At 31.3% G+C, this 16,137-nt stretch overlaps 1 long non-coding RNA gene across 1 annotated transcript; it reads right to left on the bottom strand.

Moving 5' to 3' along the window:
• Nucleotides 1–14,131: 14,131 nt before the first annotated feature.
• LOC141724672 (uncharacterized) lies at nucleotides 14,132–15,914 on the bottom strand. Its single transcript, XR_012576850.1, has 3 exons — nucleotides 15,618–15,914; nucleotides 15,135–15,222; nucleotides 14,132–14,336 (listed from the first exon to the last, which is right to left on the bottom strand). It is a non-coding gene; the product is annotated as an uncharacterized LOC141724672 (long non-coding RNA).
• Between the last annotated feature and the right edge of the window lie 223 nt (nucleotides 15,915–16,137).

Genomic DNA, 16,137 nt, shown 5'->3' with positions numbered 1-16,137 from the left:
TTTGTTATTGATTCTTATGAAACCCCTCTTATTGTCCCTTATGATAAACCTGTTATCAATCCTTGTGATGAACCATAATAGTAACCCCTTTATTTCAAGTATGTATACCCTATCTCTATATTTTTTTAACTTATGATCATTTGACCTTAACCCTAATGAAATTTTTACATGTTATATCTTGTTAACCAAGATCCCTCATATCCTTTATGTCTTGTTACGTATCGTTCTTTGGAACTATCCTTATTACGAACTTATACACTTGTTCAACGTTTGATCAATATCTCTGGCCTATGATCCCTGCTTACTTTGATTTGTTCTCTTTCCTTGAATTCTTAAATTGGACTTAAGAATGACTTTCGACTTGAACGAGTCCAAACGATTTCATTTATCGGTAATGTTAAAACTGATTTAGATAAACTTCCTCATATTGCAACATAAAGGTTTTCCAAATGAATTCCTTGAAGATTGGATAGAGACATAAGAGACTAGTGGGACTAGTCCAGTCATATAAGAGGCTAGTGGGGCTAGTCCACTACAGTTCGGGCTGATCACCCGTATTATATTTAAAAGATGGATATTCCAATCAAGGGTTCTTTAATATTTTATAAACAAGGAAATGTATATCTTTATTCAAGCAATTTGCCTAATTATTTAAAAGGAAACAAAATGAGTAGTATGTTCTGTAAAGTTATGAGACTTGGTCGAGAACCCTGCCACTATACTTTGTTATTGATTCTCGAAACTTGATTGATCTCTTCCTTTGAAATGAGAACTTGCTTGAGAACCCTATTATTGATCGTGATGAATGTCGGCTTTCTCCCAAACTTTAAATCCTGAAAGCCCGTAACCTTTTTCAATACTTTTACTTAGTCGTTAAAAGAATACTACCACCTAGTTTAGTTTTGTTCATAAATAAAATGCCTCAGTTACTATTGTTTATGTTGATATTTAGAACTGCTATATAGTTACTTGTTGTGCGTCTTTGCTCATTTATTTGCTTTGATCTAACCATGAAAGACAAGCAAGAAGATGGCCAGGCATAGGCGCACCGCTCGCAAGAGCGTCCCTATCGTGTTGAGGGATTTCATATGCCAGATTAGGTAGTTGTTATGTGAGCAAGCGATGGGGGAGAAGTAAATTAGCTAAATCAGATACTTTTGGGTTATCTGTTGTTCTAAGTCGAAATCGAATAATATGAAATTTTTTCTGATTTTGGGTTGTAATAATATTATCTTCTGGTTGGTAGTTGTAATCTTCTCTCATACTTTATCCTGTTGGGATCCTGTTAGTATCAGGGTTTATTATATTTCTTCTATTATGGTATTAGTATATTGGTGTGTGGGTCCTCATTTCCTAACCCTGAGATTGAAAGCGTCACACCGTAATATGATCCACACAAAACAATAGTTTACAGAAACCGTTGTGCTAAATCCAAAATTTTATGTTTTTTAACAATGGTTCATAAAACCGTTGTATGAAATCTGGCTGAGATAGTGGTTATTTGTGGGAAACAAAAACCCGTTGTCTGTTATTTTATGATAACGGTTCTTTTGTCAATTGTTGTCTAATTAGTGTTGTTTGAAGCTGTTTTTCTTATAGTGTCATAAGTATGAACCTTTACACAATTAGAAATTTTAGTAATCTTTTTATATCTGCAAAACAAATAATAAGTTATTTGCTTCACAAGAAAAATAATAAGTTATTCTATGCATAAATAGTAACTAATAATTGACAATTTTTGCATTGGTGCATTTGACAATCAAATATTCATATTTTGTTTCAATAAGTATTTTTCTTTTTTAGGATTTGAATAAGTATTTAAATTGTACATTAATAATAATTTTAGTAAATTCCATGCAAAAGAAATAAATTATTCAATATTGTTGTAGATACAAGTACTAACAACAAGCAACTAGCAAGTAACTAAGATCAAGCACCTGAAATACTGATCAAGGACCAGAGACAAGTGACATACAACTCATCTCTCCTATACTCGTCTGTTATTTACTGTAACTGAATTCTGTTACAGAAAGGTTCTAGAAGCTAGTCTAATCTCTATACATAAAAATAATGAGTTTGTATCTTTTATTCTCTGAGCTTGAATAAACAATTTTACTTTCACATTTGTGATATGGTATCAGAGAGATCATAATCTTTGTGCCTATCTAAGTAAATGCATTTATATGCTTCCGCTTTACGAGCTCCATCAGCATTAATGGTGACATCGTCCTCTACACCTGCAGATTTATTTATTGATAATAATCATCTATAATATCTCAGTGCAAGATATTCACAGAAAAATGTGCCACGTCTATTCAACAACGGGAAAGAACTAGCCTCATTGACTCAAGGTAACAAATATGTTACCTCCTATTTCACAAATGTTAGAGGTTTAATGACTATTGGTAGTTGTTATTTGATTAGTTGAATAAAGTGTTAATGCATGTCACTAAATCTTGATGCATGTTATCAAAAATGGATGCATGTTGATTTCCTAAGTTTCATTCGGTGTTTTTGTTCGATTTTTTGATAAAAGTGCAAGGGAATGATTTTTAAAGGTAATTGATGTTTAGAAGCATGCATGTAAGTGTTAAGTGGTTGCATATTGATTATGTTAGATTTTTTCATATTGTTTTGGTTTGAATTTTTTATTAATTAAAGGGGGAAAGAGTTGCTTATTAGAGGTAATTGATGTTCAAGTGATATAAGAATAATCGGATTGAGATTTTATAAAAACTAAGGATTTTTGCATGTTAGAATTGTGAGTTGGGTCGAATTAGGGAACCTTTTAGTTCGATTTTTTATGAAAATGGTGAAAAGGAATGGTTTTAAGGATGATAAGGATTAACTCATAATTTGGATCATTAAAAAAATATGCATCATAGTTTGTTAAGAAGATTATATGTTATTTGGATTGAATATGCTAAATTTGAATTGCATGCGAAGTGGTATATGTTTATCATTAAGATGATCACAAGAATTTTTATTCAGTTTTAAAAGAACTAAGGATTGGAGTCTTGTATTGTAGTTTGATTTGTAATGTTAAGTCAATAGTTGTTAATCGTATGAATGGAGATTCTTGGCTTGTGTTAAAAGTCAAGTGTTAAAAAATGATTATAATATTTGATTATGATTGACTGATATGGTTGATTATATTAGAAGGGTAAGAGTAATTACAAGTACGTCATGTCCGACTCTCGACGAGTTAGTGAATAGGTTGTTTATATTATTGAGTTATTCGAATCTGTGATTATTTGCTAAATTTGTAGTATCGAGATATAAAAAGTATAAAGCTATATCTTATTATGTATTATGTGTTATGCGTGTGTACATGACATAAGTGTTTATCGCGTTCGGGGTAGAAGTTAGACGTTAGCCTAAACGTCCGGAATTTATCAAGTCCCTAATTAGGGTTTTGTTTGGATTGTAAATTTGGATAGCAAAGGCATTCAGGCTAGTAAAGGGAAAGAAATCTTAGGTGGCTGTAGCTCAGGTTCCATTAAACCGGAAAGCTTTTTGAGGCAAGTAACTTTGCCTTATATTATAAATTGATTACAGAAATATTATTATTGATGTCATGATAAAGTAAAGGATTCTTGTGAAACTTGTTATTGATTCTTATGAAACCCCTGTTATTTTAGGATAACGGTTCTTTTGTCAATTGTTGTCTAATTAGTGTTGTTTGAAGCTGTTTTTCTTATACTGTCATAAGTATGAACCTTTACACAATTAGAAATTTTAGTAATCCTTTTATATCTGCAAAACAAATAATAAGTTATTTGCTTCACAAGAAAAATAATAAGTTATTCTATGCATAAATAGTAACTAATAATTGACAATTTTTGCATTGGTGCATGTGACAATCAAATATTCATATTTTGTTTCAATAAGTATTTTTCTTTTTTAGGATTTGAATAAGTATTTAAATTGTACATTAATAATAATTTTAGTAAATTCCATGCAAAAGAAATAAATTATTCAATATTGGTATAGATACAAGTACTAACAACAAGCAACTAGCAAGTAACTAAGATCAAGCACCTGAAATACTGATCAAGGACCAGAGACAAGTGACATACAACTCATCTCTCCTCTACTCCTCTGTTATTTACTGTAACTGAATTCTGTTACAGAAAGGTTCTAGAAGCTAGTCTAATCTCTATACATAAAAATAATCAGTTTGTATCTTTTATTCTCTGAGCTTGAATAAACAATTTTACTTTCACATTTGTGATATGGTATCAGAGACATCATAATCTTTGTGCCTATCTAAGTAAATGTATTCATATGCTTCCGCTTTATGAGCTCCATCAACATTAATGGTGACATCGTCCTCTACACCTGCAGATCTATTTATTGATAATAATCATCTATAATATCTCAGTGCAAGATCTAAGTGCAAGATATTCACAGAAAAATGTGCCACGTCTATTCAACAACGGGAAAGAACTAGCCTCATTGACTCAAGGTAACAAATCTGTTACCTCCTATTTCACAAATGTTCGAGGTTTAATGAATGAATTGAAAATTTTGGTTCCAATTCCTAGATGCCCTTGTAATCTTACTACCTGCACATGTGGTATAAATATGAGATTAATTCGGTATGAACAACATATGAAGCTTAGTCAATTTTGTATTTTTACAAACACTCGAGGTTAAATTATGTTAATATGTCATTTGCCTGATATCAGTCAAGCTTATGCCATGCTCTTGTAAGATGAAAATCAACATAGTTCTGTTACTTTTATGACATATCTCTTGAGTCAGTTTCTACCAATGCATGATTTGGATCGTAATTTCAATCTAAGAACAAAATTGTTTCAAATAAGAAGGATGATAAGAAACTCAATGATGTTGTTTGTGATTACTGTCATCTCAAAGGACATGTGAGAGAAGTGTTTTGCTCTCCACGGCTACCCTGACTGGCACATGTTATATGGTCAACCCAAACCAAAACCTAGACCTGGAAACAACGAGAAGATTGGTGATAATATGATAAATTATGTTACAAAATCAGACTCTTCACAGCCTGATGATGGTAGTATTTCTGGTGGTAATCAAGTATGCACTAATAATTTGTCAGATGCTCGGTGTCATCAAATTTATACAGATGTTGCAAGGTAAATTAAAACTACTTCCATAACTCCTTGGTTGAAAACTATTGCTAATCATGTGGCAGGTATTCCTCACCATACTACTAATTATGTCATGTATGCATCACCAGTTCAATTTACACAACCTTAAAATGTTTGGATACTTGATTCTGGATCCACTATTCATATAACACCATACTTACATCTTGTTCATAATTTCAAACCTGTTAATTATGAATTGCATTTGCCAAATAGAGAAATTTCTATAATTACTCATATTGGTCAAATTCAATTAAGTTCAGATATCTTGCTTCAAGATGTGTTAGTTGTGCCTAAATTTCAATGTAATTTATTGTTCAGTCCATAACTAACAAGTAACTTTGCTATCAAAATTGTGTTTTCTCCTTCTAAATGTATCTTTCAGGACCCTGGTTTGATGATGGAGAAAGAGATTGGTAATCTGATAGATGGTCTATATAAACTTTATACAAATAAATTGTAAACTGCTTCTATGACATTTGTTCATTCTTCCCATAGTATTATCAAGTCTGATATCAACTAGAATTGGAGATTAGAGCATCCTTCTCATCCAGTCTTGAGTCATATTATGAGTATATATGTTCCCCTACAAATGTAAATACTCATTGTGATATTTGTCATTTTTCCAAACAAGTTAGACTACCCATTCTTGTTAGAGATTCTAAGAGTACTAGTGCATTTGATATTGTTCAATGTGATGTATGGGGACCTCACAAAAATTCTACACTTGACAATTGTACTCTTTTTCTTACTATAATAGATGACTTCACCAAATGCACTTGGGTTTACTTAATGTCCACAAAAATACAAGTGTTTAGTTTGATTAAAAATTTCATTGCTTATGTTTCCGCTCAATTCAAAACTTATGTTCAAATTCGTAGGTCTGATAATGGGACATAATTCACAGATTCTTATTTAACATCATATCTACAAACCATTGGAATTGTTCAACAGTTTAGTTGCTCTTATACTCAAAAAATAGAGGAGTTGAGAGAAAACATCAACACTTGTTAAATGTGGCTAGGTCCTTAAGGTTTCAGTTCAATTTGCCTATCTCCTTCTGGGTTGATTATGTGTTAACAACCACATATCTTATTAATATGTTGCCTTCTCACTTCAAGTCACCATATAAACTATTATTTCATAATTTACCAAATTATATTGCCCTAATAACATTTGGATGTATGTTCTACATCTCTAATCTTTATTCTCCTTTTGATAAATTTTCCTCAAGAGCACTTAAATATGTTTTTTTAGGATATCCTTTTAATAAGAAAGGATACATGGTCATGGACCTTATAAAGGTATGCAAAATTCAATTAATATTGTTATTAATTGAATTATTCTTATTTTATTCATAATAAAAAAACCGTTCATCCGTTTAATACGAAACAAAAGCATCTAGACTCAGAAAAATATTCTGCTTTTATTAAAAATACTTTCGAGAAATAAAATCTTTCATTTTGAAAGGTCGCTAGATTTTATAAACATTTCTATGTCGCGTAACTATCAAAGAGTTGTATTTAATTTTTTTTTAATTTTAAATGTACTCAGTCGAGTGTTGTAATAAACTGAGTTATATGTTATATGAATTATGTGATTCATGGAATAGGGGTTATATATTTTTAAAAAAAATCGGTAATCCAACCTTACCGATGATTAGACATATTGATTTTCGATATGTATGTAAAATATAGGATTTTTCAAAACTAAGCTCATATGTTTTTATAATAAATCTATAAAATAAAATGTTCAATTCCTGCCAGTATTGGTTGGAAATGACCAAAGCAAAGTAAAATGTGCATTTCGTGTTTTTTACTGATCGTTTGTCACATTTTGTTGAACAAACTGTAAAGACATAAAGATGTATTCATTTCAGTAGTGAAATTCAATAATATTAGTTGATTATATTTACATTCTCGTGTTTCTCTTATATTTAGATAAATTATAATTATTTTTAAAAAAATAATAAATATCGAAATGTTTCGATAAAATATAACTTCAAAAGTGAAAAGTCATTTTATAGCGAAAGGAAATTAGGAAAAATAGAACTTGAAGATGATTATTCTAAACCTTTTAAACATCTATTAATTATTGTAATTATTATTTCTAATACTGAATAATTGTTATGAAGATGTAATTTTAACTCTTATATTATGATAATGACATGTTCACGGATTGTGCTTTATGGGGATTTTTTCAATTTTAGTTATTGTTGTATGCTTATAATGTAGATATTATTTATGTACAATTTGTTCTACATTTATTTCAATAGAATATAATTTTTTTTTAAAGGTCCAACATTTCCTACCACATTCAAGCTATTTCCTACCACATTCAAGCTATTATCTACCGCATTCAAGCTAAACGGTAGTAGGAAATGACTAGTACGAAATGTCCATTTTCATGGCTTCTAGCATAAAACCTACCAATTCTCGTAGGTAAAAGGTCCTGACTGTGTAAATTGCCACGTGGTAGGAAACATCCCCTGGGTCCCACAAGACAACTCATCAAATGTGTCCCCAATTGTGTGATGTGGCAGCTGACGTGACAGCTGACGTGGCAGGTGATGTGGCCGACCATGCGGCATGCCATATGGGTAGCCACTTGTCAAGTGGGGGCCATTTGAGATACAAGAACTAATTCCTATCAAGGAGCAATTCTAACCTGAGCAATTTCTATCAAGCTCGTTGCTATGAATTGACCCCTTTTCCTATCAGATTTGTGACATTTCCTACCAAAACGCTGGTAGGAAATTACCGTTTTTCTTGTAGTGAAACAGTTAAAATAATTAATAGGCAAATCAACGATAAATTACAAATATTTTAGCAATCAAATTATTATGGAAACACCACAAATAAATTTGGATAACATTTAGAAACTATCTTATATATATACATGTAACTATAATTGCATAGATGAGAAGTCTATTTCGGGGAAGCCTAACCAAGTAACTTGATAATCACAATCGAAATGAGAATATACCGAAAAACATTAGGCCAACTATTAATACAAAAAAAATTTCCTTCCATTAAAATTAATAAAATATTATCAAATTCTATTGGGCCGATTATTAATATTAAATTAATTCGTCATTAATCATAAGATTATAAAAAGTGAAATATTAAATTATATCACCGTTCGGTAGAAAATAAATTAAATCCTACAAATTGAACTTTAAAATTTAGTTTACAAAGAAAATATATAAATCTTCCGTTAGGCCAATTTATGTAATAATTTTTACATACAATTATGTGATTTACCATTCTTATAAAAAATTAAAGTAAACAATTTTTGAGAATAGTATCAATATTCTTAAAGGTCCCTAGTCGAGTATTTTTATTAAGGGACAATAATAATGCATTAAGACTAGTGTGTTTGTTGACTAATGATCACATCTCATTGATCATAGGTATAGTCATACTAAAATCAAAGACACATGAAGATGTATATGTACATGGTGCTCGACAGACCCGATGTGAGATTTTACATGTCTGTTGTATCATAAGTAATTCTCACAGTGATAATGATGTAATGATCCTTAGAGCTGAAGTCATTATATTTCTATACGAGAATTAGTATACATTGATTCCATTAAAAGTTATCCTTGACCGTGTAATGATAAAAATGGACATTGGATATATTATGAATCGTATGAGAAATATGAATGATATAGAAGGGATTTAACCCTCCTGTTTTAGGAGTGATATTATTGGCCTCTTGTGTGAGCTAGACGACGAAATGCGTGGTCACGCTCAAATGTTGATTTGATATAATAGTCTACCCATTAATCAAGGAAACCTAGATTAAATATTTATGAGGATGACACATTACATGCATCTAGTTTAATCTATAATATGTGGATAAAAGGATTACATTCCATTATACATTATTCACGGAATGTTTAATCGATCACCGATTCAATTATTATTACTTGGGTAGATATGATGTATTACTTGATGTCGCTCATTGTTTACGATTTTAAATTAGATTTAAAATTTGGTGCCAATGTAATAATAACCTATAGGTCACAAACAAAGAATGCTTGAAGGATTATTTAATTTAAATTAGATTTAAACTAAATTAAAGTAATTTGAATTATTTATAATATTAATTAAGTTTGACTTAAATAATTAGATAAATATTGATATTCAAATTTACTAATATTAATTATGAAATTTATTTGTTAAATAATTAAGTGATACTTAATTATAATACAAATAGGAATTTCTAATTAATAATAACTCTTAATTAGTTAAGAGTTATCATTCATTTTTCTACTCTCTATATAATATCTCTTGTGTAGCTGATTTTTTGGGGGTACAAGACTTTTACTAAAACCCTAGCCACCAAGAGAGAGGATGGAGAGAGCAAGAAGAAACGGGTTTGTGCTAGTACACATCCAATCCTTGAGTTCAAGCATTCGTGTGGATACTGATAGAGCATAGATCGCGAGAGCGGGATGCGTGGTGATTGAACAAGCTTTGGATCTCCATTAGTCAACCAATTGGTAAAGCTTCTTAAGGTAAACAATCAGATCTATGAATTAAATATATGTTTTTCGCATGGATCCTGCGGTGGGTTTCAAAAATTCTAATTTTTTTTACATTTTTAATTATTGTTTCCGCTGCGTTTATGTGCTCGAAACCCAACAGATCACACATGTGAGTAATATCAAAATAGTATCTTTACGATCGCTTATGTAAAACCAGTCGAATTAAATTATATAAAAACAAATTTGATTGATCTGAAATTTTGATTCTACTCAAAGAATTAATCTTTGTGTCTGCTCTGATAACAATTGTTATACTAAATCATCTATATAAATATGACGAAATATATATACATATTTCTCTAGATCAAAACTATGAGTATAGATTAATAGTGGAAGCATACATGACTGTTATGTATGCAATTTTGTATGTTTTACATGTTGTTATATTTATATATCTGTATATATATATATGTTTTGAATATATGATATTCATGAGAGTGGTATAATCATATGATGATTATATAATCTGTATATATACTAATATATAAATGTTTTGTGTTTGTTCTTATTATAAGAATCGTATTTGATACGTTTCTGAATCGGATGCAGCGGATTTGCTGAAATCTGTGTCTGGTGTCAGATTTTGGCGAACGAATATGCTCTTTAATATGTAATCGAGCCTCAGAATTGTTGAAATCTGTAAGGCATTTGACGTCGTTTAGGCCCTGTAATCTGCGATTGAATGTTATCAGATTTAATTTCGCATTTTTTGATTTTTTTCAATATTTGATTTTTATGATTAGATCATGATGGGTATGACATGTTAAGATCAGATTATGTGTTTTAACATCTTATTTTTTGTTAATTGAGCATGGTGGATGGTTATGGCTTATGACCTTAGGTTAATGGTTTTGGTTTTTCAAATACGGCTTGCATGTCATTTAATCTTGTAATTATTAAATCTCGAATGTAACTCGAGTTCTTCTTGTAAGTTCATTAGAATAGTTTTCATATTTCATTCTTGTAATGTATATGAAGACATGAAGATTTGAAGATCAAGGGTAATCTCACACGGAGGCCATCCAAGGAAGCAATACAAGAAAGAAGACATGTAATAATTAGCTTGACCTAAATATTTATCATTAGCTTGATAAAGATCACATAGGATGAAGCAATAACCAACCATGTTTATTTATTACACTTTACATATATATGCGCATATGATGAATGTATGTGTAGAGTAGTTTATAAAGATGCATACTTAATTAGATTAAGGATGTATGTATTAGATATGAGACCCATGTCACGATTCAAGATTTTAAAATGAAAAAACGATTATGAGATTCTCGTGTTTATGAAACAAGGAATAAAATAGAAATTTTCATTGTTTCTGACATAGGGCAATTTTGTTAAAAGCAAGTTTATTGAACTTGTAAGGTTGTGGGTTTTAAGCGAGACTGTTGTGACACCCTCACTACCTGAAAATTAAACCATTGACGAATATTGATCTGAAGTATCTTATTCAAGGAAAAATTGGGAATCTCTTTATGATGTGATCATGATTATTTCAAAATTAACAAAACCCTAAAGTTAATATTAAGTTGATCAGATGCCTTCCAATGAGTCCAATGCGTTAACCCCTAGATCAACCAAGAATGGGTTCGCCAAAGCGAAGTACTCCTATCTATCGTGGGTGATGTATTGAAGTATATTGATACATTTTGACTATTGGGTTTGACTTAACTATGTTATCACAATAGGATTGTGAACTTAGAGGCATAAAGTTTAGCGAGATTTATTAGATAAATATGAACAAATGTTGTTCCACCAAGCTATCCAAGAGTTATATAGTTGATATAATTGACAAATATTGTCTACCTAAATAATTATGTTTTAGGAGAAAAGCCAAAGCTGACCTAACGCGTGGTGAAATATGGATCTTGACTCACTAGAAAGGATATAGAACATATTTTATCCGAATTAATAGTTAGGGATATGGATTTGATAAAAATAGTGCGAGATATATATTGTGAATATATATATAAATAATCACTTGAACATAATTTAATGATCTTTTGTAGACTAAGTCATTTTATGCACTTTAATATTGTAGATATCAAATGACAAATAACACAAATAACTTCTCTATGTAATATTCCTTGAGAAGGACAAGCTGACATGAAATAATTTCCTCGATTGACATGGGAACTTGAGGGTTGTCCTCGGGTTCAAGGATGTCACTCAAACCCCTCCCTTATTTCTTCTAGCTGAGAATGAAACATGTGCAGAACAAAATGCTTACCGAAAGCAAAGTAACTATGCAACTGATATTTCATATCTCATGCTTGTAATTATGAGTGTTGAGCTTTAGAAGCAACAAGAGCATAATGATGCTTATGATATGATTGAGCACCTTCAAAAGATGTTTGAAGGATAGGCTCGTCAGAAAGATTTGACAATAATTATAGAATATGATCAAGTCTTAGTGGCTCACCTATAGAAGTCATAACAACGGTCTTAGGATCACAATAACTATCCTCAAGTTGAGTTTCATGCTCTGAACAAATGCCATTCAATTCGTCAAACATCTCATCGCAAGTGAAGTTCCTATATAACTCATGAAGTTCTCTATTTCTCCCATACTCATTTGAAATATCTTCCCCAAGAAGAGACTCAATTTCACTATCCTCAAGATTCGACCAAGACACAACCTTATTTATCAAAATAACTCATACATGTCGTTCAAAAAGCTCATTAGGTAGATTTCCTACATTAAAGACATTAAAATATATCGATATGTTTCCAAATGTGAGTTTCATCGAACCATTTCTACAGTTAATCAAAACATTAAAGGTGGAAAGAAAAGGCCTTCCTAAAATGATGGGAATTTGATTTTTGAGATTTTTTACAGGTTCTATTTCAAGAAAAATGAAATCAACGGGAAAAACAAAATCACTAATTTTAATCAACACATATTCCACTATACCCATTGGAGTTTTGACAGAGCGGTCAACTAACTGAAGAGTGAAACTAGTCTTTTTAAGTTCACTTAAACCCAAGGCTTAATAGACAGATAGAGGAAGAAGATTCACACTAGCTCCTTTATATTAATGGGAGAATCATATCCGGTTGGACCACATGTTCTAAAGGTGATAGGCATATGTGCCTTGATATTTTAGGTTTCAAGAATGGTCTAGAGACTCAGCTTGATTTGATCAAACAATCTTTGAACAATTTCTTTTCTCAGTTTGTTAAGAACAAAAGGAATGAGATAGACAGAACACTCACTGAGTTACGTCCATATTGATGCTGTACAAATGGAATGCAAATGGGAAAGGAAAGTGGACAGGTGAGGTGAAGATTTGATCTTATTCGCTGCCAAACCAAAGTACAATTCTAAAGGGATTTTGAAGCCTAAGTTGCTAAAGAAGATGATTGTCATTTCTGTGGAAATAACTGGATGAATGGAAGTTAAATTGTCGAGCTTACTGGAAGATCTAAAGAAGGAGACTACCAATGGTCAAGCTTCAGGTATAGGGTTAGAATTGGAGCAAAAGTTGTTGCTCTAGTTGAAAGAACTCGATACCTAATGTTGCCCATAAGGCGAGATTGAGAACTTGATAAATTGTTATTACGTGCCTGCCTTTAGCGGATACATTAAGTCAATTTCTTGCCATGACAAGAAACGTTTTCATTTTAATTAAATAAATAATAGTTGTTTATTCTATTTTAATGGTAAGACTTATAATGTTGCACAATTAGTTAACAATTTACATGTTCTAAGTTGACTCAAATCAAACATTACCTCTAGCATTGTCGTTAAGCCATAATAATGAGAAACACATTTATGGGTTACATATACATGAATACTTGGATAAGTTTGATTTTGAATCATATAGAAGATGTGAACTTTGTCTCATTGGCACACTACAAGGAAAATAGGGTGACACAACGGTTCTTAACCATTGTCTGATACCCCTCAATACCGTTGAGTATTGAGGCGCCGTCTGATGCAACGGTACCCAATCGTTGTCTGTCTCACTGCAAGACAACAGCGCAGATACAAGAAAACGTTGTTACAAGGTTGGTATACACAACAGTTCTGTTATAACATAGTGTTGTGAGAGATTGTGGTATTCATGCATTTCTTAGATGCACACCACATGTCTGATATGTTTAACACAATGGGTCCGCTTAGACGAAATATTGTCCTTCTTTCCTATAGTCAACAGTTTTAAAAACAAAATATATTGTCTGAAATGACTCCATACAACGGCGTAGTTATAAAATAATATTGTAATATGATGTGTTAGTCAATAATTCCCGTGAGACAAAGTGTTGTCCTTTCTCCATTCTCACAACATTTTCTGTAAAATGATGTGTTGTCTTATATTAATAGAGTCAATGGTGTGCTAAAAGAGAAAGTATTGTTTGAAATTTATGTTGCAACGCTCTAGTAAAACTCATATTTTGTGTATTCCATATAGACAAATCTTTATTCATTTGTAACATTTGTATAAATAGCAACATACAACAGTTTTATTTGTAGGAATAGCAACATACAACATTTTTATTTTCAACTGCTTAAAGCAATTTCTTCATGCTATGTCAACTACTCAAGCCCTGCTCTTGATCCAATTATTTTCCGACAACTCCTATATGTTGCATTAGTCGTCCCACTTGAAAATAACTGGGTAGCCTAGCATATGCTGAAAAAATAGAAGGAAAAAAAGAACAACATATTCAATGACTCCATATTTTTTTCTTAAAAAACAAAATCAATAACTGAATGAAAAATGCCAAAGATAGTTTCATAACAGAGGGTACCTACTTAGAGCTTAAATGGTTTTTATCTAGCAATCCATGAGCAATATAAGCATAAAAACTCTTAAAAGTATATAATATATTTGAAACTTTATGAAGCAAATAAAATAATACTGTAGTAGTAAATACAATCATTATCAGAGTATAAAGTGTATAAAAGGATTTATATTAATGGTTCACAATGCTTATATGGCTATACACGAATACGACCATGAATGTAAGCCAAGGCATTTGCAGGTAATAAGGATTCTTGTGAGCAATTTTGTAGAACATTGGGATCCACTACCTGTATAAACTCATCGTGGCTCTCCATAGACACGTGTAATGACACATTATAATGCATTACTATGTAATATAACAAAAATTAAGCAAGTGAGTTTAGTAGCTGAAAGACCATAGTTGATAATTAAGCAATTATCATTAGTATCTGAGTAGGTACCTACTAGTACTAGTAGTGACGAGATTAAAACAAGTAGTAGGAGTGTGGACACAAGTGAGTTTGGAATGTATAGCAGCGGCACAATTACTGGTGCTAAAATTTATGGCGGCTTACACCCTCGTCAGTTTGCTACTACTCCAAGAGCATGTATAAGTATAAACTCATACCGAATGACACATTACAATGTATTATACTGTCATATAAACATATACACCAAATATAAACTGTGAATAAAAAATTATACCTGCTTTGATTGACCCTAAAAAAATGGTTATGACAATAATATGACCCATCCCTATCCCATTGCCATTTAAAACAGTTGCTTCCATTTCCTGGAAAAGAGAAAAGGCAACAAGTTAAACAAGTGTTAGTAGTTTATCAAATTAAGTAACCATTTGCGCAGGGGAAACAACTTAAACAAGAGGTATTCATAGACACAAAGAGACCAAAGATGAACTTACAATGACAACTACCAACAAAAATATTAATTTCTGACAAGTGTACTTAACCAACGCACAAGACAATAGTACCATTACAAGGAAAAATTAATCATATGACAATTACAAATTTATCCAAATCACACGGCACATGTAATGAGTCTAAATTTTTCAATCATCGTTTAAAAATTACAAATTAGAAAAGTAACAAATACAAAAACAACCAAACAGAGTTATATGTTATTATACAAACATATATACAAAATATGTGAAATATAGATGAAAATTACCAAATCGAAAGTGGCGACAAAGGGGTAAAGAGCGGCTGACAAGTTTATGAATAGTTTATATGGTTCCAACAATCAGATGCATCTTACAAATATAGGGTTCAATTTAGGGGTTTTTATTTAGGGATTTGATTTCACGGGTTTGATTCACAAAGTCTAGGGTTTTGATTTAAGGATTTTGATTTAGAGGTGTGATTTAAGTGATTCAGAGTGAGAGTTTGAAGTGGTGGAAGAAGTACGGAGAGATGCTTGAATCGTAGTGGTTGAATGACACTCAAAAAATGCCAGTAAGAGAGATCTTAAGGGGTGGGGGGAATATTTGGGGGAGGCGGGGAATTGGAAATATGAAGGGAGGGTTTCTTTTTGTAGTATTATGCGGGGAACAAAGTAGTGCATATTATTTTTATTCTTTAATCGGAAAATAAAATAATATTAATAAAACAATGATGTGAAAAAGTAAATAAAAAAATTATTTGTGAATTAAAAAAAAATAAAGCAGATGAGATCATGTGATTTTAGTCTT

The sequence above is a fragment of the Apium graveolens genome, chromosome 5 (assembly GCF_009905375.1).
Source record: "Apium graveolens cultivar Ventura chromosome 5, ASM990537v1, whole genome shotgun sequence".
Classification (NCBI taxonomy): domain Eukaryota; kingdom Viridiplantae; phylum Streptophyta; class Magnoliopsida; order Apiales; family Apiaceae; genus Apium; species Apium graveolens.
Note: the sequence above shows the minus strand (reverse complement) of the source record. Positions and strands in the feature narration are given on the sequence as shown.